This window comes from Nomia melanderi, chromosome 3 (genome assembly GCF_051020985.1).
Source record: "Nomia melanderi isolate GNS246 chromosome 3, iyNomMela1, whole genome shotgun sequence".
Lineage (NCBI taxonomy): Eukaryota > Metazoa > Arthropoda > Insecta > Hymenoptera > Halictidae > Nomia > Nomia melanderi.
Window position 1 is genome coordinate 18513147 of NC_135001.1, and position 17876 is coordinate 18531022.

The following is a 17876-nucleotide window of genomic DNA, read 5'->3' on the forward strand; positions in this document are numbered from 1 at the left end:
CTGTGTTTACTTTACAATTTTCGTATTTTTTCTATGCAATATGTAAATAGTATCACTTCCAAGAATTATGTAAATATGTCTCTAAGAAATTCCGAACCACTTTCTTCCAAATTAGAATCTTATCGAGCCTGCATTCGTTACACGTTCTATTCGGTATTTGCGAATGAATTATTTACACATTACACCTGAGCTTGTTTCACTTCCGGAAATTAGCGTTCCTCCTGCTACAGTCCACGATAATAAAACGTAAACGTATTGTATACTGTTAGGCTGCTCATGGCGAGGCCCATTCGCATGGCAAAGAATTAAATTCGCCGCGGAATATGAATGGCGAATAAAAACACCCCATGCCCCATACAATTATACGTACGCACGATCCGAGCTAGGCCGAGTAAAATGTTAGTCGCGTGACTGGCGGCCGTACACGCATGCGAGATCAGGACCCCCCAGACCCTTCAAGAAGCGCTAATTCGACTAGGAAAAGTCGAAGGTCTCCGTGACCGTGGTCGTTAAAACATGCCCGACCAATCGAATCTCGGGAGTCCTGCTGACACGACTTCCCTTTTTTTCAAGAATTCTGCGCAAGACACGTATAGAGACTTTTATAGAAATCGAATGGTCGTCCGGAAGAAAGGCCTATGTTACATTTCACAAATTTTAGAGGACGCCGGAAAAATAAATTCACTATAACGACTGACTATACGACTAGAGTAATGTGTTGTCCTCTCAAAGTGAAACGTAAAGATAATTCAATAGTTGGAAAGTAATTTGTTACTTCATAGAAATATAAAATTGCTATTCTGTTAATGGTATCATTATTAATCATTCTTGTTGGGAAGCAATGTGACAATCACGACATGAAGTGAAGTCAACTGAAATTTGTAACGTAGATCATTGTTCTATATAATTGTGAATGTTTACTCTTCTTTTATGCGTAATTTCTAACGTCCGAATCAATGAGTAACAAATAGAACAGAAACGTTCTTCACATCTCATTCTCTCCTTTCTCACGGAAACAACTTTCAAAAAATGTTAACGCAGGCCCTTGGGGACAACTATTCGATTTCGTTGCACTACGTTTGTCGAACAGCACACCATTGACACGTTCGTTACAACCATTTGTTTCGTCGATAATCTTTTCAGCTGCAATATTCCAATAATCCAAAAAATTGTCTAAATAGAACATTGAAAATATGAAACTAAAAAGAGTTCTTGAGCTTCTAAATATAATGTCATAGCTTATAACTTTAACCCTTTACGGACGGATGTTGGCATTTCAGTGAGATGAAATGTTCGGATTTCGAAGACTAAGTCGTGGACAAATGATCTAATTAGTCGAACAGCAAGAGATCAGCACGTAGTTTTCTTTTTTCCTACTAATTAAGCAATGGATATATAATTTAGCTTCATATGAAGGTTTTGTACATTTCAAAGAATCCTCGTCCGCAAAGATTTAAATAATAACATCCATAGCTTTTTCATTTATATACAAAATATAAGATCGTGATCGTCGCGAATATGAGATATTAGCGAGAATGTTATATAAATAAAATATGAAATTTCTAAAGAAAAATAAATTAATCACCCTTTCTTTAGAGGACAGTAGCTGAATTTAATATCTGTCGCAAACCGCGTCAGTGTGTCTTTACACGGTAAATTCCCGACGAATTGAAGGCAGCCGCTTGGCAGGCGAGGATCTCTCTCAATTGACGCGATGATCACGCACGATCCCTTAATTGTGATCTCGGAACGCAGGTGACTCGAGAGCACGCGTGTTGCCTCCGCTGCGGCACGCACCGAGGTGTCTCTATTAACTCCGGAAACTAGAGAACCGTGCAAAATATCTGGCTCAAGGGAGACGCTCTATATTAGCTCGTTTTATGCAGACGCCGCGGCTTCCATCAAATTAAGTTCACACAAGCATCTCGCCTTCCGCCGAGCACCCGCTATTTCGTATCTTAGCTGGCGAGGCTCCCCTTCGATCGATTGGCTCATTGGCTGCGCCGTTTAATCAACGCGGACTGACGCTTCTTTAACCCTTAGGCACTCCAGGTTGTTCCGTGATCTATCAGCAGCTGCAACTGATTTTTATAGTATTCCTAGCGAAAATGAGAAATGCTACATTTCTTCGATCTTCTATTTTCCTTCTTAGTACAAAATTCGGATGCGTGGAAAATCGAATAATCTTAGGGTAGTTTCTTTAAGATTCATTAAAATGTTTAATAATAGGGCAATATTGGGGCCTACAGAGTTCAAAGGGTTAAATCTGTAACGAATTTTTGCAAAAGCTATTAAAAATTGTGCGGCATGTTAAGTATTTCTAAAGAAATATTAGTATGATTCCTCTTCTTTGGACTTGCAAATATTTTACGTTGACTTTATTTCTTTCATTATTATACACATGCTATACAATGTATAGTAGAAAATACTAAAAATGAATGACTCATTGGTAACTAATATTCTATTACAATTAGTTAGAGTTACTTTAAATACTGACTTATTTTACCGGATAAATACTTTTAATAGTACAGTCGCTTGAAGTAGAAACAGCTGATCATGAACAGACACAATGGCAGATTGCAATTGCACCATATGTAAGGCATTTACAAGACATTCACGTAAAAGCTATTACACACAAAATATTGGTATCATACAAATAAATGTTATTATATATTTTCTTCTTATCTTTCGTATACATTGTAGGAACGTGTACATAGATATTGTATTTAATTTTATGCCGATATAAAAATAATGTGAACAAACTTGTTATGTTAATTCCTTTACATGAAATTACATTCTGTATCACACACTATAGCTACAAGTGTCATTACCATAAACTATGATCATATCAGAAGTTGTTAACGATTCGGTGGTACTGCTACTCTGATTAGCGGTCTCTCCGAGTATCTATTTAAATGTTGATAAATAATTTAGTTACCACTGGTACATCAGAAACGATCATTTGCAATGACATGTGAACGGTTTATTTGAATATTACGTAAATCGCTGGACGAATAAATTTTTTATCACCATATAACTTCACATAATGAAGTTCGCAACCGACTATTTATTCGCCAACCTTGAGCCGTAATTTCCAAGTCCTGGTAGTTTTCATATAAAAAAGTGAGGTAGAAACTACAAAGCTGCGTGTTTACATACTGTATTATGGAATGTCGTCGCGACGGATACGCTCGTTGAAATCAGACGTTCTCAGTCGCATTTACATTTACATTTAACTGATATCTCTCCTTTAGATCGGCTATTATTAAAGCTTCCAGTGCTGGGACAGTTTAAGCGTTTTTAAGTGCACCGGCCAATCAAATACGGAGAACGACAGAGGAGATGAAAGTAACTGCAATAAAGTTGTGAAGAAATGTATGAGAATATTCACACGTGCGCAATATTCTGAAGTCGATCTGCACCGGGATTCCTTCTTGTAGAATTAATGTATGCGCATACGTATATTTCACGTATCGTAGCGCGTCACTGATTTAAACTGTCTTCAGTGTTGTTGGTATCTTCATGAATTTTGTAGCCGACTTTAGTTTAATTGTTATCGACCTCAATTTATTTCTATACCCATTTCTTCTACTTTTGATCCTTTGCGCTACTTTATCTATTTTTGTGAGTCGGACAGCTACATTTGTAAAATATTTATCAGTAGTAAAGTGAGGTGAATGTACGAATAATTAACAGCTGAAGCTGTAAAGACAGCATATTTATATCGTAAATATGAATACACAATATAAATATAAATATTTATATTTATATTTATATTTATATTTATATTTATATCTATATTTATATCTATATTTATATCTATATTTATATCTATATTTATATTTATATTTATGTAACTTCAACTGGTTAGTTATTAGTACACTTTCCTCAAGTACAACAAAACGCACAAACTCCAACACATTAACGCCCCCTGCTTGAAATAGCGAAGAATTATCACCGTCATCACCATTCGACGGTACCCCCGACTAAATCAAAGCAAAAGGGGAATAAGAGGCCACGTGTCCCGCTTGATACGGGCTCAAAGGCGTGGCGCGAAAAAGCAAGATTTCGGATCGGCGCGCGGCGGTGTCACCATCTGTTTTTCATTCGGCGGCCAGCTATCCGCGGATTGTTCGCGTTTTCGGCTTTCATTCGGGGGATCGCGCCGGCAGACGAAGATCCCGAAAGGCCCTCCGGGAATGTCCTCTCATTAATAAGAGCGCGAAAGCGGCGCGACGCCTCGTACGTCGTGTTATCGGCTGGCCAAACAGATGCGTTCGGCGTGCTTCTCGCTCTGGGCTGCCAAAGCTGGTCAGAACTCGAAACTTCCGCGGAATGCGCGGACCCGGCATACTTTCATCAATTTCGCGCGTCTCACGGTGCCGCGTGCAGCTATTTCATTGACGGCCCGCGCTGATATACTTTAAACGTTCGCCAATCACGCCAGTTACTGACCGTGGACTTGCTGTTTTTGTCTACAGAGCAGTGAACCAGGAGATAGCGAAAATCGTAAATTTCAATAACATCGTCGACTATGTTGGCTCGCCATATGTTCAGTTATACTTACAGCTTTTTCCCTTATACCAGCTGTTTCAGGCAACACAGGCGAAAATGTCTTCTGTATTTACGATATTACGTGATCGTTGCTGATACGATTTAACCCTTTGAACTCTGTAGGCTCCGATATTGCACCAGTTACAATATTAAATATTTTAATGAATCTTAAAGAAACTACCCTAAAATTATTCGATTTTCCACACATCCAAATTTTGTGCCAACAAGGAAAATAAGAGATCGAAGAAATGTTATAGCGTTTCTAATTTTCGCTAGGAATACTATAAAAATTAGTTGCAGTTGCTGATAGATTACAAAACAACCTGGAGTGCTAAGGGTTAAACTGTTTCGAGAAATGATTCGAATAAAAGAACTACTTTTCTCTGAGAAGAAGTACCTTTTCTCTGTTGTACATATAGTTAATCTTGTTATGCTTTTAATTATGTAAAATACTATGACCTTGAAATGACCTCGGACTCAAATATTTGTTAACTAACGTGGAACTATATTTTCTGATGTTTGATTTGAATTTATAATGACGTAGTATGTATTGGTATTCGAAATGAACAAATTTATTTCAGAACTGAAATGAAATTTTAATAAATACACAGTAAGGAATCGTAACTGTTATGTTTGTGCTGCAATATCAAGAAACGACAACTATATAATTTTAAACAAATCTTACAGAAAGTTAGAATACTGGTAAATACCTAACACTGAAGATTACAAAGAAAAATCAATTGACTCGGAGAATAAAATGAAATTCTGATAAATGAAGGTTAAGAAATTTGTATTAGTATCTTCATCATACAATTATTTATTGTCTGAAATTGATGAGAGATTATCATGAAGAGACGATTCCATATTTCGACAGATTTTTCAGACTTAGAACGATGACAAACATTTATTATATGTTATGTATATAAACTTTTTATTATGTTTAAAAATATTGAAGGTTAATATTTATCAGTGCATCATGCAGAACAGATATAATTAGCTAGAATAAATATTCTTCTTCCACTCACAATCGCATTCTCTTTTATTGGAGCCCATCTATAGCGAAAAGGTAAAATCCATTTCTACCTTTGGGATTTTTTTTCAACCCATCATCATGCACGATTGCTGAAATAAAAAGTAGGTATCAAACATTTACAGCGTTCTTTCATCTGAGCAAAATTTCATCGAAATCGGTAATTGTCACTTCGAGATAACCCCTTTAGATTAAAATCAATTACAATAATTTTATCTGTAATGGGAATTCTTAAAGCATAAAAGTTTTTATAATTAATCCGTATCGGAATTTATGTTCACATGTTATGAAACATTATATAGGATTATGTTACTACTCTGATCAGTGAAAATAATTAAGAACACTCAAATCGAATTTCTTACATATGTTTCATTAAAGTCAATCATTTTATTACCATTCTACAACTGCCTTATTGTAGAAAAAAGAGGTTAGACAAGATTTAAAACGTATCTGCTTATCTCTTTTAAAAAAATTATTAAAGTTATTCAAAAGATTAGTATAGCTTTTTAATTATATTATTAATTATATTTTTAATTATATATACAATACATATGTATATAAGTCACCTCCACATCGATTTCAATGACACCGAAATATATTGGCAAGGTCGTTATGTAGATGTATATACAGAAAATACATATATATAAGAAAAAGTTATTCAGAATGACATCCTTGCCAATATATTTCGGTGTCATTGAAATCGATGAGGAGATGACTCATCTAGACATTTACCCGATTATGATATGATACATTTAGTACATCACTTACAGTTTCGGGGGCATAGAACGGGAGAATACCGCGAATCATGGACCGAGGGCAAAGTTCATAATAGGACCACGGTGAACGTGCGGGCAGCTAATTTTTAAACAAAGCCTTAATTTCGTAACTTCATAATATCGCTGTACACTGGTTATTACGACGGGATAATAAATGATTATTAACGTCGGAGAAAGAGTAGGGAAGGGGATCGGAGCCGAAACAGGGTCGAGGAAGAATCCTTTGATGTCTTCTCGCTCGACCTGCTTCAAGCGGAGCGACAAATTCTTCGATATTCAAGCGATGAAAAGCTTCTCCTTCGGGGGTTAGCTGCAAACTTAAAGATTACGGTAAAAACGATTACGCCTTTCATCTGAGAGAAGAGCGCTTCGCGGGCTCCTTGTATATAACTTTTACCTAAAAGTTTTCTTTACTACCTGCTAGTCATTTTTCCTGATTCTAATAATAAACTGACGTCGATCGATTAACATTCATTAGGTACAGTGAATAATGAATGTATTTAGACACTAATGTGGATTTGTCGATATTTTCTGGATATTTATAATTGAATTTATTGATATTTTAACACATTGCGTACCGAAATCTCGTTTTTATATAAAGACACATAGCTGTGCAACTTCGCTAATTACCGCAGCATTGAAGAAATGTAAAATTTAATTCGAATTGATTATGTATTTAAAATATGTTACATAACAATATATCTGAGTTTTTCTATGTATAGTGATATAAGTTGTCCTCATTGAAAATTGCCATCCGCATACTTTCTGAAAATTAACCGATACGCGATGTGTTAAATTGAATACAAATGAAATTTCCCTTTCTCTCGCGTAACAAGACGTTCACTTTAGTTAAGAAGTCCTCGGACTTTGATTAAATGTATGCGTTGCATTGCTGTTAGCGTCAATTGAAAAGGTGAGGATAAAAGATATTTAATAAATAAAAATTAAAAAGTTAATAATTAATTAAATTATCTAATTAAAAGACTATTGTGCGACAAAAGTACTTGAAGACTAAGCCCAGAGGATAATTTATGTGTTATAGATGGAATATTTGAAAAACATACGCTTCAGCAAAGTAGATCATTTTCATTTCTTTTTCAAGCATTTGAATTTCATTTCGAAAAGGAATGCTACGGACGTGTAACATAACTCATTTAATATTATACGTTATTTATATAATATATACTGCACGAAGAAGATTATCGATCATTATAATGTCAAGAAAATGGCGACACACGAGCATAGTAGATATAACAATTATGTTGCACCGATAAAGGTATACATAGCTGAAACATAACGAGAAGCGTGTAACACGCGCAGCTACTGAATGTTCCATTACGCAAACAGGTCAGTATGATAAGAATACTTTATCAGTGCTAAATACCGTGTAAACGGAAGTATTACGTAATCACAGTGTAGCTATTGATAAATATACTGAAAAGTAACATAGGTAACAGTTCCAACATTATATTGCAGGAATGTATAAAGCCATGCACTGTAATATATTTTATTAAGAAATAATTTTATATTTTCGTCAAACATATAATATTCTTTATAGAATCCAATCATTACGTAGACTGAAATAATTACACGTTAATAGTTTTCTATAGAAAAATTAAGATAATTAACCTTACATTCTCATATAATATTCAGAACATCGTAATTTCTTAATCAAATCAATGTTTTCGTATTTCATTTGTTTGAAATCGAAGAATATAGGCCTGCTTTCGTTTGCACTAAAATTTGAAACAATTCAAAGTTTAAAAATATGGAAGAGTTAGAAGCCACGAAGTTTTTAAAATTTGTTGCTTGCGTTTCTGAAAAAGAATTCTACAAAAACATAAAACTTAGTAACAGTTTCAAATAATAATTTAACATGATATCTAATAGTGTATTTAAACATAAATTTTGAATTAATTACGATATGTTCTGCTAATGGAAAATTTGAAGAATAAAAGATTTTGTTTTGTGACAGTTATTCGAAGCTCATTACGGTTAAATAGATGTTTAATCTAATTATACAATATCAATACTTCGTGGCAATACTTTATGCATGTCTCATAAGGTTAAAATCACTTCATCGAACAGGACGAGTGCATTAGAACGCAAACATCATAAATTAATCAAAGACTACACAGTTTTAAAATGTACTTCCACCATTTTTTCATGCGTTCGCTAATCTTTATCAATATAAATGAAGTCCCATCATACACATTAAACTCACAAATCGGACAGAACGTCGGAATGGGACGCTCGGCTCAAGAAAGATGTTCCAAAACGTAAACGCTAATGAATGCATCGCTTAATTCGTGTAATCGGAAAAAACGCCGTCCCGCCGTATCTCTAAAACAAATCCCTATACAAATCAACAATTCCCAAACGCGCGAGCAGCATCGGTTCTTAATAAAGAAGGCTCTAAATTAAAGATTCAGCTCGAACCCTCTCCGAGTTCCGATCTCGCGGCGGAGGAGCAAAGGGCTGGCCGTTCGCGAGAAAGGGTCGAAAGAAACGAAAGAAGACGTCACCGGACGGCGAAGTCCGAAAGAACGAGGGAGATCGAATCGAAGGGATCGAGATAATTCCATTTCAGTACATCACGGGGCCGCGCGCGCGACGCTGCATCGGAAACGGGGAATACGCATCGGCGATCGCGATTGTCGGGGTGTTGCACGGTCACCGCTTACTTATTTCTTCGGGGATACGCCGAGAAGCGTTCCTACCCGGCTTGATGAGTGCGCAAAGAGGATAACGAAGGTCGTAAACCTTTCCAGTGGCTCCGCATGCGATTTCCGATTCGCTTCCACGATCGACTAAACGACGCGGCGACGTCTTATTTGCGCTTTCGCGTCTCCTTTCTTCGCTTTTTTTCTCCTCTTCCACTCTTCCTGTCTTTCTCCCTTTCTCTCCTCCTTTCCTCCTTTCCTCTTTTCTTCCTCTCCTTCGCGCTCGTCACCATCTCTCCGCTTTGGTCCCTTTTTTCCGTTCCCGCTCCCTCGCCTCCCGACACGGAACATTTGTCCCTGGTCGCACAATAGCTCGCCCGTGATTACCGCGATAGCCGACAGGTTTACGGTCATACCGACCGAGAGAAAACGTATGCTAATATACGTCGGCGGGTTTGATTTCTCGCGCCGCTACGGAGAGCTCGAGAAAACGGGGAGCGTGAACCGCGCCTCGTTATGGGCACACGGGCAAGTATTTTTATGGCGTATACGCGTCGCTCTTCGGTGAACCGAGGGGCGGTGAATTATGGGAATTACACTGTGTACGCTGGTTATCGCTCGAAATCGTACACCGTGATACTCGAAATAATTGCAAAATCATCCTTTAAACGAAAAGCGCCGGCTTCGGTGGACGCATATTTGCGGGAACCCTGTCGCGCGATAAATGAATGGCTCAGAAGTCGAACGGTGTAAGTCATATCTTCGTCTTAACACGTTCCGCGCCGCCGAGAATTTCGGTTATATTTTACTTGTAAGCTGTATTGATTTTTGAACGTGAAATGTTAAATTATATCTGAGTTTCTCGTGATTTTTATATATTTTCATGTCGTATCCACTGCTCTGTAACGTGCCCGCGTATCTCATGAGAAATGGTACTTAACGTGTTAACCAGTTATCTGCGGTGGGCCTCGTGAAAGGTATGTAAATACGTAAATTGTGTTACAGAAATGAAATGATGGCGAGTACACCTATCCCTCGATTTACGCGAAAGTCTGTTCCACTTGGATTCGTTATACGCGAATGAAAATCGTGTAGACTCTGTCGGTACAAGGGAAAACAAAATATTAGGAAGGAAACATGGTGTAAGTTTTAGAAATACAATTCACATAGCCGAAGAAAAGAAATATTAAGAAACGAAGTACATTTTTTCGTTACTAAATTCAAATCGCGTAAATAATATTCTAATTTAACGCGTAACAGAGGGACTCGCGTAAAGAAAATCCACGTAAATCAGGGATATCGAGTGATTCAAAGTCAGGAGTGCCAAACAGGTAATTGGTTAAATATTTAAACATTGTTTCCATTGTTAAAAGTTTCGTTTAATGGCGCAGGTATATGGTTACATTTATACTTAAAACTTCCTTCTGTAGGCAATGTCCCAATTTCTTTATCAACCCAAAGTTATATTAATAAAAGCTCCTTTAATTACGTGAACGAAAAATATGACACAGACTGATTGTTTTCTCCAAAAGTAATAATCATCAACTGTTAAGAAATATACATGTAAAATACATTCTGTATCGAACGTTGCTGTATCGTGTACAAATGCAACGTATAAATTAAACGCTGCCATTTCACGTTACTTTACTCATATTCCTTCATTTGTTTATATTCTATTGAAACGAAATTTCAGAGTTTAATGTATCAAATTATTGTAAACAAAAGTCACGGGACGCTGTGCGATAGCCGAGCCGGTACTCCGAGGGTTAAAATCATTAATTTCTTCTTACGTATTTCCTATTAATAAATTAATTAATTGCGCTGTACGCTTTCAGCAGATGATCGTGTCAGCTGATAGTGAAATTATCTACGCGAATTCTCGACGGTTTCGTAATCCATGTAAAAGTTAACATATAAAAACCTTTACGCACTTGCTGCAAAGAGGTATTATGTCTTGGCTAACAAGTTCCCTTATTTCCTCTTATTATCAAGTTTTTACAACAGGTTTCTCCGTAAATGCCGTTTGCAAAAGTTTTAATTATTTACCCGCTTAATTGTCAGCGATTTGTCTCGCGGTTTCTTCTTTTCGATTGCGTCAAGTCAGTCGGCTGATGTTACGCAACGTTTGCGAAATTGCGTGGAAGGTAATTTTCTGATCAATGACTGTCATTTACTATTCTCCTCGTCTTCCAATAGATCTTCCACTAAAACAATTACTTACCTACATCAGTGTTTTAACTGTGCAATGACTATGAATCGCCGTCAGTGCTCAAATATAATCCTCATTCGTATATTCGAATTAAAGATCGCCAACTGACAATGAATTTTCACGAGACAATTACGTTACAAAATAAAATGTTTAAATTCTCAATATTATTCTGCAAGCATTAACAAAATTGAAAAAACAAGTGTGACGAAATTTTGAATCTATTGCGATACACCTCGTTATGGCTGATCTCCAAAGAAAATTGCTCAACACTAAAACTACCGAGCGATCAGAGTGACTTACTTCCAATTTTTATAAAAATTACAATACGTTTCCTTTCGAAGGGGCTCTTAGTCTTGTATCTGTGCAGACACGCGAATACAATTGAAAATCTTTCTCCGAAAGGCCTTCATAATTTAAATACTTGCAAAATTAAAAGTCCGAAGCGAGTCAATTTGACCCGTCCGGTAATTTTAGGGTTAATTTCGTTCCAGAAGTGCATGATTTTTAGCCGCGACGCGCAGCACGTTTCCGGCCTTGCTCGAATTCACACCGGGAGTCCGGTACTCATTTCCAACAGTTTTACGAGCCCGCCGGAGGAAATAATTTCATCAAAAAGTTGCGTCGAGCGTGGAAGAAAGCCGCGCGCCGCCATGCTTCCGCGCTCCACGCAGGCGCGCTTATACCGACGTAATTGCCAGGCATAATTGCAGTCCCCTTTTGTTTCTTCAATTACGTGGGTTTAGACGGGAGGGGAGGGAAACACGAGGGGCCAGGAAGAATGGTGGACAGGAATTTTTATGAAATGGCTTCTGTCCCTGCCGCCGTCATCGTTCGTCTACCCCTAGACGTCAAACAGTTCTAATGTCACCAGAGTATCCGACACTCGCTTTTATTATTTTCATCTTCTGCACTTTATTCTTTTCATTATTCCAAACCGTTTCTTCCTGGTATGCTCAAGGAAATGTTTGTATTTCGAAGTTTACACTTTCTTATTACTAATTGTAATAACTTCGTTTAAGAAATTTTGTACTCAAATGTATTATTCGACGAATATAAATAGGTGATATATTCATTGAAACTGTAGTGACAAATTGAGAAATATTGCGTTTGTGTTGATACAAATTATTCCCTAAATGTGACTTCGTTTTAGCAGTTTGGAAATGAAATGTTTTTGTTATAAAAAGTGTTATATGTCATTAGGTTGATAATAAAAAATAATAATTGTTTACATTTGCACGCACACAGTTGAAGACATAATTTGTGATATATAACATTAAAATTAACCCATTGCCTTATGATTTATTTTGTAACTATGATCGATACGACTTTATCGTAAATAATTTAGTAGAAAGAGAAACATTGTTGATGCTTATTCTACATCTACGTTTACTCCGAAGGTGAACGACTGATAATAGAAAAGTAACATTTCATTTATATTTAAAAACAATAAATGACACTTAGGTCTCTCAAATGCAGTTTAAAATTTTCGTCACGAATCTAACACGATATTATAAGCGGTTATGTAACCTCTCTTATTTACTCGATTTAATCGAGGTAGAATGGAAAATTTTGTGAGACATAATTCCTTGAACATTTATTCAAACCATTTTACTACTTCCGTAAATATTAAACGTTGCATAATGTTACTATTTTCGTTTAGAAATATCGTATCTTTCGCAATGCATCAACGTCAACGCAGGATTTATCGAGTCCTGTATACCCTTTGCAAATTATTATCACCTTCATAAAATCTCCGTTGAATGGAACACTCATTGCGTAGGTGCGATGACGAATTACAACTTCCTAATCGCTGTTAAAATCAGCATATTTCATACTTACAGACAAACGAATATTTGTGAGAGTGGCCGCACTCCGAACACTCGTTTGTTGTGGTACGATTATACAATTTTCTTTTTGTTCACTTGCAATCACCGTAAAAGGTATGAAAATGTATGAAAAAAATTTTAAAATACAAAATTCATGATCTTCGAGTAATACTTATATACGAACACCACAAATCTTAACTTATAATCGATCGAACGACTAGACAATGATGGTAAAATTTTTTTTATCAGTTATTTCAATTGTAAAAAGATTAAAAATGCGTAGAATCTGTTCAATACGATGTTCGGAGTATTTTGATGTGTAATTTTAGAAAAAAAAATTTTCGCTGCGGACAGGATTCGAACCTGTGCGGGTAGAACCCAATGGATTTCAAGTCCATCTCCTTAACCGCTCGGACACCGCAGCTTCGAGGAATAACTGCTTAAATTTGGTATTTAACCAAGTATACGAAGAGGATTGTCTATAGTTAATGTTTCATTATTTGTTTATTTTATCGACATAATATATGTAACTTTAATAAAAAATTAATAATTTAAATAATCCTACTTTTTATTTGTAAAATATAATAAAGTCATAAAATACTTTATTTAGTAGCAATATTTTTCAATACGAGTAATACAAAATACAATATTTTTATTAAATGCTATAAAATACAATTCTACTTAGTTTTTAAACAATAATATGTTATTAATATTCTCAGCTCAATATTACATTTGCAATTACTGAATCGATGTTGCACTACCTTTTGCTTTATAAATTTGTCAAATAATTATAAATTGGACAAAAATATAAGACATTATAATAATATGATTATGATTTTTAACAATAATTATTATTAAATACATTCTTGTGGGTATCGTTATGTCGTGTCATAGAGTGACAAAGCAAAATCACTGAAATCTATTGACTGTTATGAATGAAAATTACTACGTACTGATAATTATATAATTTATAACATTGTACTAAAAGATGATAATGATAAATAATTCTATTTTTACATTAAAAATTAAAAATGTTAAATATATCAATCAAGAATTTACCTTTATTGTCTTCCGTATTATGAAAAGCTACAAGTTTAATAAAGTAATGAATTTATTTATGTCTCCTAATATTAATGTAAATTCAGAATTCGTTATGCTTTCATAAGAACTGCTTTGATTATAAGTTATGGGTAATATAGAACTTCTTTATTTTAACCAAAGAACGCAACAGCTATATGGCAACTTTATATAGACGACTAAATACAAAAGGTGTACTATCACCGTTTAAACCCATATTCAAACTATCCCAACTCCAGCGTAAAATACTTTTCTGAAAATTTATAATTCCCTGTTCCACGATTTCTCAGCGACGTTGCATTTTTCAATACTTCAAGGTGCAAAACCAGTATGGTACGCGAAAGTCACTCGGCTCGTTTATGAGACGGGAGAAGGGCCATAGTTTTTTGTGCGAACGGGACTTCCCGAGTCGCCATTTAAGCGCGCGCGTAATCGTCAATGTATGAACGCGACCTGTTGTAATTACATTAATTTCCTCCCATAATTACGAATCTTGCTCGCCGCGGCGGACTCCGATCGACAGCATGGAATCCGCGAAGAAAGTTGCCACCTCGATTGGAATTAAAATCTGTCTGTGTCGAACGACTACTGCATAATGCAAAATGACGAAGAAACCGTTCGATGTTTTACAGCGAAATGGTTGCACGGAATAGAAGGAAATAATCGATCGAAGAAAAGGAATAAATAAATTGCGAATGGTAATTTACGTATATTTCCTGACAGTGCAATTTCTTTCTTTTATATTTACAGACGATAGGTATCAGACCTTGTGAATTTTTGAAAGAGGGATATAATATCAGAAGAGAAACCGTCTCGAAGATATTCATTTATTTTTAATCACTGATATTATATTTTTTTTAATTATATTATTTTTATTTTTATTAGAATTCCTTCTAATATTCAGTAAGATTTTGTAAGAAATAAAACTTTGCGTTGGTAAAGCATATTGATATTTAATATTTGGAATGAAATTTGACCGTGAAAGATAATAAATTCACATACGAAAATGAGTGAAGTCGCGAGAACAATTTTTAGTGAAAATTATTTTTTATTCTGTTGCCATTAAGTTTATTAATCGGGAATGATGAATGAACTGGTCGTTTATGTTCTTCTTTATCTTCCGGTGAGTCTCTACTTTCTTCTTTTTCAACCAGTAATTCTGGTACATGCACTATTGACTCGTAATATCTGCATTATATGGGTGGCATAAATTATGTTATATTGGCACTTATAGTTAAAAAATCTTAACTAAATTAATTTTAGTCTTGAGTTACGCCTTCGTGAGCGTTTATACTCGAAAATCACTCGACTAACAGGTTAGTATTCAAGTTTTATGGTGTTGAAAGTGACCAGCTATGTAAACCGTTCACCCGGATTGTGATCACATGAATATTCAGAAATTCGCAGTTAGGTTTTTGTAACTGGAATCAATAAATATTGAAAATGGCTATTTTTAAGCAGAACGGCCACTTACAAACGAAAAATGTGAGCAGAACATTTAAGAGTATCTTCCAGTAAACACAAAATGTTATTGTAGAAGATTCGATTGATTTGATTTTCCCCAAATCCAGTCTTTTATTAATTTACCTGAAAATCCTTTTAATTATTTTATATTTCACATAAATAATTACCACTGTACCAATAACATATAATTGCAAAACTTTTATATAGGTACATCTAACTACAGATTAGCAACCAAAGTGTTCGCATTTGTATGTACAAGCTTCAGTATTACAATATGTCTGCAAATCTTTTTATGGTCAAGTTATACGAAATAAAAAATCATCGTTATTAATCATTGTATATTGTTTAAAGTGACTTCGATGCTTTATCAGACTTTTCATTAGAAAAGGTTATCATTACATGCCTTATACTTATCATTAGACTTATTCGGCAGTAATTATGCAGCTTATTCAGCTAATTTAACATATTGTTGACCGGTCACGAGTTAACTTCTGTTTGCACTTGCATAGAACATTGCAAAAGCAAAATATTCAAAATTGTATTTCAATTCATTATATGTAAATAAAGTATATTGGAGTTTATTTGGATTGTTTCACTTTCATATTTAATTACGAAATAACAACCGGTGATATCAGATAGCTTCTGCATGGAATTGCCGGTCAACAATGTGTTAACAAAAAAAATAGTTGATTTGGAAAAATATATTATATCCGACATATGGATGGATGAAGTTTTGTGAGTAATTGTATAACACGATACTGACATCGTAATTTTCGTTTGAAAATGGTGCCAAAAGTTGCCATTTCTAGCCATTTCTCTTTCTTGCGATCGGATAAATTGAAGATTAGATTCGTCGGATTCGAAAGGACGCTACGTTTTCATTAGTCACGAAACGCGTGGGACAGAGAGACACCGGTCGCCGGCCAGTGTCTCAAGGGTTGACTCAACAACTGTCGATTCGTCACTGTCAGCTTGTGCAGTGTCACGAGCTGCCCGAGATGAGACGAGCGATTATGGGAATGAAAAATGATCCGCGAAAACCTTTGATATTTCGTCCGCTATTCCCCGGGGAATACACGAAACGGCGTCGGGTTCCTGGATGCCGCGCGAAACAAAACGAGTTTCCCATTACTCCTTGCGAGAACAAAGGATCGTATCCCTTTCACCTCTCGATCCGTGAATAGTAAAATTAATCCATGGAAATGTCAAACGGAAAACCGCAGAAGATTGCTTAATTGCGAATTTCACGGAAATTAGTTTTGTTATATAACAGTTCGATATTTCATTATTTCGTGTATTGTCTATGGAAGAATGAATATACGAAGCATAAGAATAATAACATCGAAAACATCCAACTAACGGTAAAAAGGGTTATTTCGTCATAAATTTCAATCGATCAAAGGTCAGTGGATATTTTGTTTCTTAATGTTCTTTGAATTATTTTCTTTCGGCACATATAATAATGTAAATATAAATAATTTCAATAAAGAAATGAAACGTTCTATACTTGTTTGGGAAATATTGGAAATAAAGGTGGTCATCTTAACGAAACAAGCTTTTAATATGTAAGAGGTTATAATTTGTATGATCTTTAATTTTAATAAAACATCCTTGACCTAATTTTCTAAGAACCAGAATAGCTACAGAATAGGTAAATAGGGGACAATCGTTTACGTTCCAAACGTTCCATTTTTTAGAACTTCACGCGAACGGTAACCATTGATCGGTTAAATGATCATAATTAAATAACCACGGGATAGCTCAATTATCGTTAATGGTGCTCGCCATATGCCGGTTTCCTAGATCGCCGTTGAAAAGAAAGAGAGGACCGAGCTTAATTAATCCGCAGTTCATTCGTTAAAACCCGGAAATGCGACCCTGTTCCCTGTAATTGTCTTAGTTCGATCGTTTCCCCGGCTAATTGAAATTCTTACTGAAGTAGTGGGCGCTATAGTGAAAGAAACTTGTTGGACTCTATTAACCGATCCTTAATTAACATGTTGCCACCAGTGTGATTTTGTGACTCTTACGTTGGACTAATAGCGAAAGTAGCGAGGATCACAAAGTCTCGTGCAGATTCTCTTTATTTGACAGTTTAATGTCGTCGTTAGCTACAGTTATTGAGAATTGGGTAATACTTGTAGTTACAAGGTAGTTTGACTAACAAGATTGTATTTTAATTGCCACACAGCAGACATTAATGTTTCCTTAATTTTGAACAGTGAAATTTCACTGTAAGAACATGTTTTATTTCTTATAATGTCGATTCTGATCACT

General features: G+C 35.5%; 1 protein-coding gene and 1 non-coding gene across 3 annotated transcripts in view; one reads left to right on the forward strand and one right to left on the reverse strand.

The window, feature by feature from the left end:
* vg (transcription factor vestigial) overlaps positions 1-17876 on the forward strand; it is a 153014-nt gene that overhangs the window by 64088 nt on the left and 71050 nt on the right. The window lies entirely within an intron of this gene.
* TRNAS-UGA (transfer RNA serine (anticodon UGA)) lies at positions 13401-13482 on the reverse strand. Its single transcript has one exon. It is a non-coding gene; the product is annotated as a tRNA-Ser (tRNA).